The sequence below is a fragment of the Diuraphis noxia genome, unplaced genomic scaffold (assembly GCF_037042655.1).
Source record: "Diuraphis noxia isolate RWA-SAM2 unplaced genomic scaffold, SU_Dnox_SAM2 contig0003, whole genome shotgun sequence".
Taxonomy (NCBI): domain Eukaryota; kingdom Metazoa; phylum Arthropoda; class Insecta; order Hemiptera; family Aphididae; genus Diuraphis; species Diuraphis noxia.
This window is the reverse complement of record NW_028301713.1, coordinates 64,152,274-64,168,602: the sequence shown is the minus strand read 5'-3', so window position 1 is coordinate 64,168,602 and position 16,329 is coordinate 64,152,274. Positions and strand designations below refer to the sequence as shown.

At 34.0% G+C, this 16,329-nt stretch overlaps 1 protein-coding gene across 1 annotated transcript in view; it reads right to left on the bottom strand.

Moving 5' to 3' along the window:
* LOC107162724 (uncharacterized) overlaps positions 1 to 16,329 on the bottom strand; it is an 86,700-nt gene that overhangs the window by 3,217 nt on the left and 67,154 nt on the right. The gene's annotated exons all lie outside the window — the stretch shown is intronic.

Here is a 16,329-nt window from a genome sequence, read left to right as displayed (position 1 = left end):
AATAATTTAACTATCTTAAAAATAACTTTTCTACCAGGGAGTCGGGAGTGAGTATAGGCTAAAGTTAAAAAAAATGTTATCCTTTCGATTTTATTTAATCGTCAACTGCAAGTTAACACGAAGTAATAATGAATATATCGAGTATCCCACACGGTCCCGCTAAATACACACGATGATGATGAATACTTATAAACATATTGTGTGAGTAAAAACCACATATAGGTGACGCATATTATAATATTATAGTTCAGTTATCATTGCGTTTCCCATCGATCGGATACGACTTCGACAAATTGGCCGCTCGATCGTTAACGATATTATTTTACTACTTCCAAACGTATGTTGTTCAAACCGTGAGCAGCGGACGGCAGCTTAATACAGGGCCGAGGTAAGGCTTCACGAGTTCCGTACACAAATATTATATCATACGCAGACGTTATGGACGTTATTTTCGACAAATCTTGTTAGAAAGTGGGGTGAAATGTATTCAGTATTATAAGGGGCTCGTTGGATTTATTTTTATTTTTATTACGGCGCTTAGCACCCTAATATTGCACCCACCATTCCTATATTTGAGACACTGGCTGTCATTAGAGTACGGATCGAAAATGATGGGAAAAAAACTCCATCTCGAATAAATCTCAAAGGTCATTGTGATAATCGTCTTATCGGAGAAATCAGATCCGGAGCGGCGGTATTAGACTGATGGATAGCTGCTGCTATAGAGTGCTGCTGCTGGGTTGCGACGCAGACGATAATATTATAATATTAATATTACGATCAAGACGGTAGTCCGGTCTAGGCAGGCGCACCACTCGTTTATTATCATTGTGTGACCACCTCCACTTTAATCGACTGCCGATCGTAAAACTAAATCCAGAAGCACCGGACGGATTACCTATACGTATATCATTATCGTCGGTGATATCTATCGTCATCCCGCCGCGACACCGGTCTGCTGCAGTCTCAACGCGCGTTTATCATAATAAAATAATAATATATAGCAACAATAATACGATTAGGTATCGTACGCGACCGATGTCACGAGCGAGTGTGATGAAGAGCGACAAAAACAGAATAACTCGGTCGAGGGGATCGGTTTAAGCGCATAGCATATTGGTATTAAATGTACATTGTATAATATCATATTATTGTGTACAAGGCGCGTATAATATAATAATATTATATTCGTTCAACAAGGTATACTACTGCAGTCTCCGGTGGCGTGTGGGACTCGGAGGGGCTAGAATAGTGTCGGTGTATAGTGTCTCCCGCGATGTTGTCTCGCGCTCTCGTGGTAAGACGATTTCGTGGGCGTCCCGATTGAAAGGCACTAGCAGGTGACATATGTATGTAATACAATAACCATTTTATTCTAAAATTGTTTTATGCATTCTCTTATGCAGGTCAAACAGGTAACTGTTTTTACTGTATCATTCCGAATTATGTGAAAATATTATTTAAATGTATTTTTGTTCACAGGAAGTTAAAAAATTTTTTTAAATATATATTTTACAGGAAATTGCTTTGATTATTTCTACATACATTCCTATAAATCTTTGAATATGATTCTTGAAAAATACATTAATGTGTATTAAACACTTGTGTGCACTTAACCATCTATATCATTATGATTTATGAGACGGAAAGATCTGCATAATATAAGTTACTTAGGTTTAACGCTAATTAAACTGAAATACAAGTAAAATAAAACGGTGCGATTAAGTAATACCTTTAGAATAGTAAACAATAAGATAAAATGTATGTAACAATTAATTAAAGTGTATTCTGGTCGACCGATTTGTATATAATTATATTATAATATAGCTAGGTATGACGTATATCATCATGTATACCATACAGAACGCCTCGTGAAAAATAATTCACCTAGAAACGACAATCGAGATTTCAATAAATAATCCTATCGAAGTTTAATTGCTTTTCGTTTTTAATGCCGCAAAGAGATTATAAAATAAAAAACCTTAATAAAAAAAAACCACGGGGGACCGATCCCTTATGAACTCGCGCCGCTTTCATCGGAGCGCATGACGCGTATTAAACCGTCGTATGATGAGAGCCTCCCGATAATTATCACACACGGTATAACTGACAAAGATTTCGAAATGAGTTTTCATTTTTTTTTTTTTTTTTTGTTTTCTATAGATAGATCCATAATAATAACTATCGACTATCTGCACAGCTTAATCAAAATCATATATGCAGCGTGTATTAAGTTTTCAGATTCAACGAATCATATAACGCACATAGAGTTCATCGAAATAGTTGTCCCCGAGACACGTTAATTCGAATAAAATATACAAGAGCAGTGTTGACGTGTTGTGCGTATATAATGTATATTATAATAATATATGAGTTGCCTATTTTAGAAAACTTAAATGTAAATCCGATGACACAAATATTTGTATACATATATAATATTATGATATATTATAAATATATATATATATATATATAGGTATGCATAAAAAACAAGTACTTCCTACGTATTTATCATTCAAATAACGCGCGCGTACATTATTATAACACGCATAATATCATACAACAAAAAAAACCGTAGAAACTAAGAAGAAAACGAATGCGATGTAGAGCAACGGTTGACAAACTCATAATATTATGTCATATATATTGTAATAATAATATACATACGTAGTTTGTTTAGTTAAAAAAATATAATTTAGGACTTCTTTACATTGTAGTCCACACTGATTTTAAACCTGTTTTATTCTAAACAGAAGTACCTATAAGTGTACGTCACGTATATTATTATTATTATTATTATTAAGGTGCAGCCGCCAAAATTGTTAGCCCATCATGTCTGCGCACACACTTTGGACCGTTTGCCCGACAACAGACAACCATAACAATACCGAATTGTGTTTATAAACAATTAATAATAACATACAATAATAATAAGGACGCCTAAACCTGCAACTATTATGATAAAGCCTGCAGAAGACAAAAGCAATAGCGATCTGCAAAACATGATCACCGTCCGACTGAGAGACGCGAATTTGGTGCCGGTCGTGTGGCAAGCGAGTCACATGGCCGGATACGCGTTGTCGAGTGTGGTTGGCTTGGCCAGTAGCGTCATGCTCTACCTGGCCATGGTCCAGTCGGGTAACCGCTGTTACCTATACAACGCCGCTATCACTGTGCAGGACTTGTCCCGGGAAATGAACCAAACGCTCCTGTCGGACGACCAGGTCTGGTACCGGAACAGATATTGTTACAACACGTTCTCGTTTTCGTTAAAAGCTTGCATCAGCTCGGTCGTGTGGATGAGTATGTTCCTGGTGTTCGGCCGCGGCGGATCTTCAGTCTCCGAGTTCGATCACAGCAAATATTTCAGGTCCGAGGTCGTTGTTTTAACCTCTTTTGATAACTCTGAGCGGGCTACACACCTAACTTAACACCATCGTATTTTAGTGCCTATACATAAGAATTCAATACGCGCGTGTGTGTGAGTGTTTTTGGAGTCATCGGGGAGTTGGTCTGAAATACAGCTGAAATTGAATGTTTGCAAATGCTCTTGCCTGAGAGAGGAGAATTCATGGTGATTGCAGTTACAGAGTTTGTTGATTTTTCTGTACATACATTCTTATCATGCATAAACTTTGCGGTTAATTCTCATAATATTTACATGCAATTGTATTTAGCAGTTTGGTAAATCAAATTAAAATATTTTGTATTATCATCGTATATTATACTGTTATCTATAGTACCCGAGGACTCTTCGAGTGCATAATACCCCCGCACGAAACAATTTCTGTACTCGTCCGTATAGTTTTATTATTTTTTTTTCCTATTGAACAGTGACATGGTCGGACAGTGGCAAGTGGTTTTCTTCGCCAGTTGTTTCAATTTTTGGTATTTCATATATTCGAACTTGGTCTCTTCGCAGTTTACCAACGGCTATCTATTATTTGTCGCCACCCTATTACACCTACCGGCGGACAACTACATTCGCAATCGATTGTAAGTAAAGTATAGTATCAAAATTAACCTTCACCCCTGCTGTGATGGAGACTTTGAATATTTGATATTAGGTATTTTGTTTCAGTGAAAAATTTGAGAAACCGTACTACATCAAAACTATAGTAAGTATTGAAGGTTATTCGTCAATACGGTCCAACAGTTTTAGAGCCGGTCTGGTGCAAATAGTTTCATTTTACAACCTATAGATATTAGACAATAGAATATAATATTAAACTTTAATTTAGCATTAGATTTCTACATAGGTGGAAGACCAGAACAATTCAATTGCAACTATTTTTATAATAAATAGTAATCACTTAACCATGAAAAACTTAACGAAAAATAATACGAAAATGATTAAAGATAAATAATTTAATAATAAATATTAAGATGATTATCAGCGCGTTATTTTTCTCTCTCTTTGGCCCACTAGCAACACGCAAAATCGATTTTGATCTTTGTTAAAAAAAAAAAAAAGTACAAAGAGTACAAAGAATAATAGTTTTTAGGGTTTGATATATAATTTTGTCTAATCGTCTCAAAAATATTTAATCAAATAAATATTATACATTTAATTTTATATATATTTTTTTTTTGATCTCTATTATAATCAAATATAAAGCCAAATAATTGTAAATTACAAAATATTGATGTTATAAAATGTATATTATGTTAGCTTTCCTAAGAACAACCAACCTAACCTATACAATACAATTTAAACCTTCTGTTAACGTTAACCATAATATTAGTTCAAGAAATCACTCATTGTGTATTAAACAAAAAAGTTTAGTCTCTAACATTTTTGTAATTAGTAATTTTACTCTATTATACCTACTATTAAAAATTGATAAAAAACAATCTTGCATAAGTGTGTTTTCTCTGTTGCAAGTTGGTCAGAGAAAAAAATAGTTCATGTAATACTGTAATAAGTACATAATACTATAAATTTATTAAAATTTCATATTTTTAAGTACTGTGATACGATTCTAAAAAGCCCTTTCAATAATGTGGTGTAAAAAAGTCCGACCCAACTCATTTTACGAACTCAAAACTAAAATTTTTCGTTACAGGTATTATTGTGGTGTCAAAGTTGTTTGTGTACGTTAAATTTTCTATTGACTATTTTCCGTTGTGCTATGGGTGTGGACTTTGACGTAGATCTCGAAGATGACGATTTGGAAAACAACGAGCCGGTCGCCGGACCTTCAAATCAAACGAAAGTAACAAGTATTCAGTCTATGGGATTGAACGATGATAATATCACACTAGATTATGCCGGCGTTCAGACAGTCTGAGCCGAAATACTCACAGAATTCATAAAAATAATAATTTAGTATTCGATCGTCGTCGAAACTATACTTTAAGACATATTTTTCAAATACATTAATATAATAGATAACATATTAAAATGATTATTATTCTCCAAAACGACCGTGAAAAAAATCATCCCACCACTTTTCCTTGATTTAGATTTTATGTACAGTTTAGTAGCAACGTGGGTACAGTCGATTCCGCTTAATAAAAACGCCGCTTAATCGGAACAATTCTTTAATTACGAAAACAAATACATAGTTTGTAGTGTATACGTTCACCACTTATTTGGCCCATGAATCCGGATAATCGGGACATTTTCATCCCATTTTATTGGATTTAAAAAAAAAAATAACTAAATAAAATAAAAAAATATTTTAATAAATTTATTATGTACCCGCCTATTTTTTATAAATAATTAATGTAGGTATGCTATATTTTTCTTGTATTAATAAAATAATTTATATAATATACGTATATGTATATAAGTACGCATTGATATGTTTTGGAATTCTAAAATTAGTTTTTCAACAAATTTGTATGTTCTTTTTTTATTCAGTTTATAGGGACAAAATAACACTAACCAATGTGTCTCAATAAAGCTGAGTCGACTGTATGTAATATAAACATAAATAATGCTGAAGACACTGATTTTAACAGTAAAACAACGTATAAATTGCACGGGTAAATTAAATTAAAAAAAGCACAAATTAAATAAATATTGTAGGTGTACATATCTATTTAACATATAAAAATCAAGAAAATAAAATAGCCATGGACTATAAAATAACTACAACATAAATAATTATAATAATAACTATATCGACTATTATTATTTATTACGTATACAACCACACTTTATTGCAGCCCACAGCCTAACAAAAATTATTAATACCTAAACACAATATATTATTTGATGTGCAAAATTAAATTTATTTTAATACAACAGTATTTTTAAATTAATGAAAACATAAACAGTGGAAGGATATATTTTTTACCTTTGAGGGTTGATTATATTTTTTGGTATACAGTTACAGCGCATATGCATAATATTTATAAAGGGATATATTTTAATAAATTGTTACTTTGGCGTCAAACATCATAATATAGTGACATAGTTAATAAATAAAATATGGACTTTAGTGCGGTTATTCGTTAAATATCGAATATCGATAGTGATGATGAAAAACAGACACAAATAACGGGCGAAATGTGCAGAACGAAACGCGAAAATGAACATGTAATGAAAAATATACCGTTTGCACGTTACGAATTTCCGTGGGTCGTCGAGTACATTTTTTGTTTCGGTTACACGAAAAATAAAACTATTGCGGCGGTTTCGGTCGTCGTTGTAAATTAGTAGTAAAAGAAGACGAGAGGAAAAAAAATATCATTTAAAATGAACAAGCCGGTCACAGGTCACTAACGGGGTTAGACGAGCGTTGTGGGTGTCGGTCGGGCGGCGGCGGCGGCGGCGTTATGATATTATGCTATTGATGATCGATACGAATTCCTCGATAATTATTATTGAACAAATTGATTTGGGAAAACGAAATGGGCGAAGAAAAAAAAAATTCTACTTTATTGGTATAATAACATTGTACATATATATATATATACAGGATTAATATTTCGTGTAACATTTATAACGATAATATATAATATAACATCTATAAATATTATACATCGTATTATGTACACCGGGCCGCTCGGAAGATGGGTTTAATGACTGGCGTATATTATATGCTTAGACGACGATGATGGCGGATAGGTGTGAAGTGTATGTTCGTGTATGATATGTGACGGACGCTCGGCGGATCATTAATAATGGACACCGTGGGATGCCTATATATATAGTACCTATATACCTAATATAACCGACCAAACAAGGCGTTTATATAGGTCTTTGTCATAGCGGTGTATTTGGATTCTCCTCTCGAGTTACGTTATAGGTAATAACTACTATTAATATTAGGTGTATACATTATACACGGTTTAAGTTTAATATTATTACATGACGATGACTAGGCGGCGCCCGCGCGAGTAAAGTCCGAAGATCATGTCGGGCCCGCGAGAGGCGTCCTCTGCATGCCACGGGGCCATGATGCCATGATGGGGGTTGAAGCGATAGTGAAATTTCTATTCCGAAAATTGTCTCGATTTTGTTAAATCCAAATAATATTATGTAGTCCGTAACGTTAAAAGCACAGTGTATAAATCATATCGCGAATTTGCTTTATGTAGAAATCGCGGTTTAGGGACGGTCGCCGTTGTTGCAGCAGAGTTGACTTGCAAGTAATTATTAGAACGAAAGAGACAAAAATATCGGCAACGTGATAAGGAAAGGCTGTAAAAAGTCCTTTTTGTTTTACGCGGCGCAGGTTTTGGGAAACATAAATATAATATGCCGCTCTGTAGATATTTTAATGTAGGTATTTATTATAATAATCAATTCATAGGCGTAAACCGACCAAACTGGGATATATTCTTTGGGGTAGGGATGAGGCTTCAGTTTGCAGTAAAGTCTATATTGTACGGGTATGGAAAAAGGGGCTTTACTCCTATCAATAGACAAATTAGTACGTATTATAGTTAAAATATAGACAAGATTCTGCAAATATTAAAACAAAAAGTATAAAATTACAAAGATCAAAAACATAAAGGTACGTACTGACAGACTAACACAAAACAGTAATAGATTCAATTTTAACCAATGACAGCAGGGAGGAAAAATGCACTTATGTCCCCTAGGTTAAACATTTGAGGAGGCAGCTCCCCCAGATTACGCCTATGCAAATAATTTCATGTGCAATGAGTATTTATAATTTTACTAATAAGTCTATATGTATATAAATAAATATATAGGTACCATTGCATGTCAGCTTGCCGCGAGCGAACTGTGTGGCCCCGTAATGCCAGTCGTTTGTTTCTGAAATTATTGCTCGACCGGCCAAGGACGACGTTGCGTGTGTATATAATATGTATATATAATATGTTTGCAAACGATATTTCGCCGACGAACAACAATAATAATAATATCGAATAATAATAATTTGACGTCGTCGCGCAGTCGTTTAACCTACGTGACGTGCTCGTTTAATTGGCCTTCGTTGAGCGTTTGATTGGCCGCTGCCGCGTTGTCGGGGTGAATGAAATCGATGCGTGTGCGGTACGCGTAAATCGCGAAAAATCGGAACAGACGACGCGCCGGAACAGATGGTTTTAATGAGCCGAGGAGAACGTCGCTCGTCAAATATGACGTGTCCCTGTCGGTCTCGTAAATATTTAAGGATCTTAATACGATTTTATTGTACCGTTTATGTATATAGCAAGAACAGTTTATACACACTATCACATGATTTAAAAATATATCAATAATATACTTTGAAATTGAAAGGCCTTTACGTTTCTTTTACTCAAATCACACGTCTATTATTATACATTAATAATAATATGGTGACAAATCACAAATTCCACTATTTCAAACTTTGACTTTGTTGTTTGGCTCACTTCACACCTGGATAAAGGTCCTTGGTCAACCTCTAACCACGTGTACCGCAAATCCGTAATCTCCTATACCTTATACCTACAAATATACTACGAATGTCGAATACACGTCGACATGGTGAGAAATTATAAAATAACACGTACAGTGTGCCATAGATACCTGTATATGGTATTTCTTCAAGACGCGTACGTTTATATTATTATTGTTGTTGTTATTGTGTAGTTGTTGTTGTTATACGGCGTTTGGCAAACAGCATAACGATTTACGATAGTCATATTATGTAATACCCATCACAACCTTATAATTATTATTACTATTATTGTACGCGTCTTCGGCGAGAACAAAAAAAAATTGTTAAAACACAAAGCGGCGGCGTTTATGGTATAAAAGAAGAAGAAAAAGCCCATCATCGACGGAATGGTTTTCGGGCATCAGGCTAGAGCCGCGTGCCGATACCCATTATCCACACACACACAACACACATACACACCTGTATCATATACATATATTAATATATTATTATGTTGTGTGTGTGTGTGATGTAGGGACCGACCACCCGGCGCGGAGGACGCACGCTGAGCGCCGCTTTGTCGTCGAGTCCGTCCGAATGCGTACCACACCGCGAAGACCAGCTGATTGTCCGACGGTAATATTGACTTAATACTTATAGACGGAAAATGCTAGATTTAACGGAGTAGTATGGTACGTTCGAGAGAATTAGCATAGAGTTAGAGTTAATATATTGGGTAGCGAATAAAAACAATGATAACAGCAATCGTTTATTGTAACTATTAATGCGCTTAAATCATAAACCTTGTATATATAATCTAAGCTAGTGCGTCTGTGCCGTGTACATCGGTGCTTCGAGGGACGTAAAACATCATATCGCCAAAATGTGTAACTACTACTAACTACTTATATGTTTCGTCTGTGAGCTCTATAACGTATTTACGGACAAAAATATTGTAAACGATACGTTAGAACTACAGTTGAACCTATTTACTAAAATATTTTAATTTTATGTCATTTTTTAGGTAATTGTTATATTATCATTTCGTGTGTTATTGTAGGTATAGTGTTTTAACAACGCCGTTTTAACTTTTAAGTAAAAATTTTATATCCATTAGGAAATTAATAGGCAATTTTATACTGATATATCATAGTTATTAATACAATAAAATATATTTTTAAATAATACACAACACAGAAAGTTCAGCTACAGGTTAGGTTAGGACCACATGCTTCGCGCATCGTATATAGGTAGTGTCGGTATACATAAATAACGTGCGTTTCAATCATAATATTATAATATAATGGTTTAAAAAAATCCTCGTTCACGGATCGATCGAATCCCTCAAACGCACGTGAGTGGAAAAATATTAGTGATATTGATTAGTTTTAAAAAAAAACGCATCACAACACGTCCACACTCACGCGTTTTTATCATTGACGTATATACGCGATCGAATTCTCCGTAATTATATTATGTTACAATAATCGAGACTGCGCGTGTCTACACCTATATAGCCTTAGGATTTTTAATCATTTCGAAGAATAAACAAATCGCGACGAATGCATAATATGTAAACCACTACCGCTGATAATGTGACACATTATTATTATTATTATTGTTAGTACCTACTTACATGCGTACACCTCGCCTTATCCACCAGAATAACCTATAAGCGACGTCTGCGTGACAAAAATTAATTTGAGCCTTTTTTATTTTAACGATTTAATGTTTTTTTTCTTAAGTGTTACGAGTATTATAGGTGGAAAATGATAAGATTATACACAAGAAGAAAAATATTTCAAGTCTTTCACAAGTCGATTAATGTCATTAAAAGTTGTAGAACTACTTAAAATAGCACCACAAAAAAAAAAACTTCACACATCACTTACGCATATTTTTCAGTCTCAATGTGTCTGTGATTAACGTGGAATGTGTATTTGTTTGTAAAATGATTTACGTATCAAATATATTATTGTCTCTGAAGTTAAGAATTTGCATGTATTAACATCCATTTTTAATTCCGTGAAGGAACTCACATTTTATACGACCACTCGTAATAATATCACTCGTGTACTCGTGTAGTAACGCACATATTCGCTTATTTATAGGTTTATTTCACTCGAAAATACACGGTGAGTGACGTCGCCGAAAATGATACACCATAAAAAGAGTCACATACGGCGGACCAAGAATAAATATTTATCTAGCCCGCAGACAAGAAATTTACTTTTCTAATTATTATTATAATACATTTTGTATGGTAAATTATATGAGATTTTCATATAGTTTTAAATTATTTTTATTTTTCCATTGGTTAAACATGTACATTAAATTTTGATGGCATTAGAAATCCTTCTGAGCTCCACAAGTGGTCTTCCAAAAATATTAATTGGTGACTTGTACATTAAACTCGATAATCAAATACCTACACAATACGACAGAAAAAATGAACCAGAATATTATTATTACGTAAATGCCTGTACCTGGCTACCTACTGCTCTGATCGAATAATCTTCTGGTAACCTTATTAAATGTTATAGAGATAGTCAGGATATTGTAGGCACGGTAATACGTAGTTCCATTTATATATTAACTGCATTATAATCTTGATAATTATATTGTACGATAACATCCCTTCCGGAACAATCAAATCTTCTACGGTTCCTACACTTCATCAGTCATTTCAATATGTAAATCATAAAAATAATAAATTATTTTCTATTCTATAAACTCTACATAATGCAATCCTACGCGTCGAGTTAATCTATACAATCGAGTAAAAGTAGAAAAAAATAATAAATAAATGTAACCCAATTAAATTAGATAAACCCTATTTATAAAGTTATATGAAATACGATATACTCGTATATATATTTTATGTATTATATCGTATTTTTTGTACTTTCCGTTTTTTAAGTGATATATATATAAGAAAATTTTTGACATTTTCGTGTCACAAATTGATATAACGTAAATTTAAATATTTTAAATTATTAAAAACAATTCGTATAAAACCTAAAGTATTAATTCAAATAATTTATAAAATATATTACATTTAATACATTTTTAGTTTTTTTGATTGGATATGGAGATTGTCCAACGGTTTTAACTTAACAATTAATTTTTTTTTATTCTGAGTCAAATTTTTACTTGTACTTCAATAATAAAAATTATTTTTTAATGGTTATCATCAACAAACCAAAACAAGAATTGCGTTACTACAATATGGATTCATCTTATTTTAACACAGAATAATATACAATATACCTACGCATGTATATTAAATTGAATTTTTTAAGTTCGATTATAATGTTATTGTTGTGATCATATTTTATTTATTTTTTATAAGCTACACGTATAATTGATTGTGGCGTTCAAATTTCGCGTCGCCAATATAATATTGGAGGAAATTGAATTATTGGAATCTCCACGAAAATGCCACTATTTAGATACCTCACTTCCAGTATGATGATATATTATAGACGCACAGCGTGTAAATCATAATATTTAATGAGAGCTGATAATATCTATATTGCATGCAAAAATATTCATTTCTAGAACCGTAGATGAGCTCAATCCTATAGGGCAACATACAAAAACGTTAAATATCGACAAACGCCGCCTCTTCTGACGTATAATATAATACGACGTCTCACTATAATAGCTATTATAATATGTGTGTATATAGTATATACCTAATATAAACAGTGGCTCGCGGTATAATCATTGATGTGTGTGCGATGTCGAGAAATCACACAACGCGCGTCGGCCAATAAATTGGACCAAATATTTTACGACCTCGAGCCACGATGTATATAGGTATACGTTTATTATGTAGTGATCGAATGGGACTGTAAAAGTGATGTACACTGCAGTTCTGATAATAACATAATATATTATCATACACACACGTGGCTACTGGCTCGGACACGAGCGAGACCGTGAGATTAGCATATATATACGTAATACGTATACTATATAGGTACACATAGAGGTATATGCAAACTGCAGGATATATAATATATTTAGATTCTTTCGCATCAACCGTGCTAGTACGAACACTCTGAAGGCGATACGTCTATTTTTTTCAAACTTTTCCTTCCACTGTCCACCACCGCTGGATAATAATAATAATAAAATTGTCGGTCGAATCATTATAATAATCATTTAATCCCGACGCAATCGAGTCGGCGGCGAACCTTGTGCAGTGCCGCCCATCTTGTATAATGTTATCACACTCTCTCTCTCTCTCTCTCTATCACACGATCCCGGTCACTACTCACCTCTCGTTTTATAAATGAAAAAAAAAAATAGGAAAAAAAATCCGATTTTAATTGACAACCCCGTCGTACGGCGGTGGCGGCGGCGTCTGCGCATTATATTATTATCGTGTGCGCGCCCATTTCACACACATATATATACACACACGCACATACACACACACACGTAGATATATAAGTACCGATATACAATAATAATATATATAGCGCGGCGGCGTTGGTGAGCGCGTAACACGGCCCCGCGTAGATCTGTATCTCCGACGGCGCGACCAAACGTCGGTAATTACGTGCCGTCGGCGGCGTCGGTGTACTCGAACTTTAGTACACTTTCAGTGCCGCAGACCGCAATAATAATAATGATAATATATATCGTAAAATTCTCGCGGAGATGTAGAACTCGCGCCCCGAGAGTCGTACGGCGTCCCGAGTACGACGGTAACAATATATATACGGAGAGTCGTGCGAGGACGAGCAAGGAAAAATATTTATTTGCGGTTTTTTTTTTTTTTTTTTTTAATGGTTTTAATACACGACGTGCGTGGAGGACCAAAGACGCAATTACCGAGTTCACCGCCACCGATTTGCGTTCGGAGTTATTTTTATTATTATTATTACTGCTTTTATATGTATTATATTATTACTTATTAGGTATTATATCTCGCGACGATCGTCGTTGAAAACGGCTTTTAGTTTTCGCATCCAGACCTTATAGTTTAACTCCGCACACGCTGCACCCGCACGCAAACGAAACGCATATTTTTCGTACATATGCCTATTATATTGCAATTATTATACCACGGTATAATATATTTTACCTATACGAATGTTTTACCAAATTATTATAATATAAATAAAATTACGCCTCGTACGAGTTTTTTTAGTTTTAAGTAACAACTATTAGCTGAAACGTGTAAAAAAATATCCTTGTAGTACCGCGCAGTAAACAGCAATATAATTGTGTTACGACGATAACAATTAATAAATAATATTATTGCAACAGTTACAGCGTGTAATACTATATAATATTATCCCATATAATTAATGATATAAATGTATAATATTACATCCAATGGCCACAGCTGCCGCGGACTGTTTCTTTCTTTAAATAATAATAAAAAAAAAATATACCATATAAAGCCAACTACATCGTCGTCAGCCGTTTTCTTTGTCGACGTTTATCGCCATAATATGGTAATTAAAAAGAATATAATAATATAATATATACGTTCCATCGCCTGTGTATAATACATGATGTACAACGTATGCAATTGTAATTATTACACTTATAGCAATTAATGCAATTAACAAATTACGTATCGTACGCACATTTCCTGTTCTTACACATTTGTAATTATTTTATTTTTTTCATAAAAAATTTATAAAATTTATCAATTTTCGAAACAATATAATAATATAGGTACTTTGTATTGCAGGTTACGAATTTTCGATTTACATGCACATAATAGTACGTACAACGTTTCTAGGAAAGTCAGCAGGTATATATGGGCTTATCTTCGTCGCGAATTATGCTGTTCTACACGTGTCGATTAAAATTTGCAGCTTTGAATTTTGCTCTACACTAATATGAGGTTGGACGAGAAATAAAACGTACACACTTCCAAGCAAATTCATAAAATAAATACATATTATAGTACATAGAAACGATTCGTTTACAAACGTCTTTTATATTCGAATATAACTGCTGTAATCAGATTATACAAATTATTATACTATTTTAATATGTATATGTATAAACGTACGGGGCAATCAGATTAGGTGTCTGCACAAACAACACGAAATAATTCATCTATTGTCTTGCAATAATGAATTCAGTCGATTAATACTGCATCAATCGTGTTCATTGAGTTTTACGACAATAATTTATACAAACTCGCCGACTGCTTATATGAGAGATCACCGAGATATCTCGTGACGGCACAGCGCCGAAAAGACCGAAATGCTGCAATTACTGCCTGACCCGTTATCAAGACGAAATTTACAAACGTGACAATAAAGCACGCGCTGAGAGTACAAATATTATTATGGTAATAAAAATTTAGAATTAATTTGTATAGTAATGCGTGTCAAACTTGATGGCGGTCGTTTTATGTGCAGCCCTGTTCTTTCCTTTCCGTTTCGGGTGCGTAACGTTTTAAATACGGTAAATCGACCGGATGTACGTAAACAGGTATATACTGTACGAAAAGCAGGATAATCCGCAGCTGTTATTTTAATAGTGATGATAGGTGTTTCATGTTTTTTTGTTTTTATTATTATTTTTTAATAAGCACGTCTTCATATATAAAACATTTGACCGCGAATCCGTTTTGGAAAAATCATGCGCGCCACTGCCCCTGTACGATATATATAATTATATTCTAAGATAGATGAACCGTGAAATAGAGTTGATCCCCGTGAAAACAAAAAATACAATTATAAACGGTATTTAATAGGTTATGATGTTGTAATATTCAGGGCTGTAAATTTAAGATACATAGATATTAAAAACTTTTGAACATACAAAAATTGGAAAAATTATTTGTTTTAAGTAAAATATGTCGAACAATTGTTTGTTGTTATTTTAATTTTAGTCGTTATAGACTTTTAGGTATAAAATATTTCGGCATATACGATATATACGCGAGAATCATAATACCTATATTATATATTTTATTATAATGTATTGTGAATTTGTGATATGAAAAGAAGTGGCAGCACATGCAGAGTGCGCCCCGAGGGTGACGACGAACTCAAGTTCGACCGGAAGCGGTGGTGGTCGGCCGGCCGCGTTTGTGGGCCGTTATACGACGACGACGATTTCCCGCGATTATTGTTTAGAAATCAGGAAACCTCCCCTCCATCCCCCCTGTCACCACCCAAGCGTTTATCACGACCCGGAGAAGATGGACTGTACGATGACAACAACAATGGATACACGCATATAATATACTATACGTATAATGTATAAAATAATATATATTATTATTATAAATAGGCGCACACGATGAGCCGCGACCGCGTGGGCAGCCGCCGTCGCCACCGCTGTGTCCTGTGCGCGGCGCACTCCTTTTATTAAAAAATATTATTATTATTATTTCTGTAAGCATATTATTATTATTATGACGCATAGATATATTCCTATGTACGCTATGTGTATATATATTACGTCCTTATAACCTTTTCGTTTACTATTATCATTATTACACACACACACACATAAG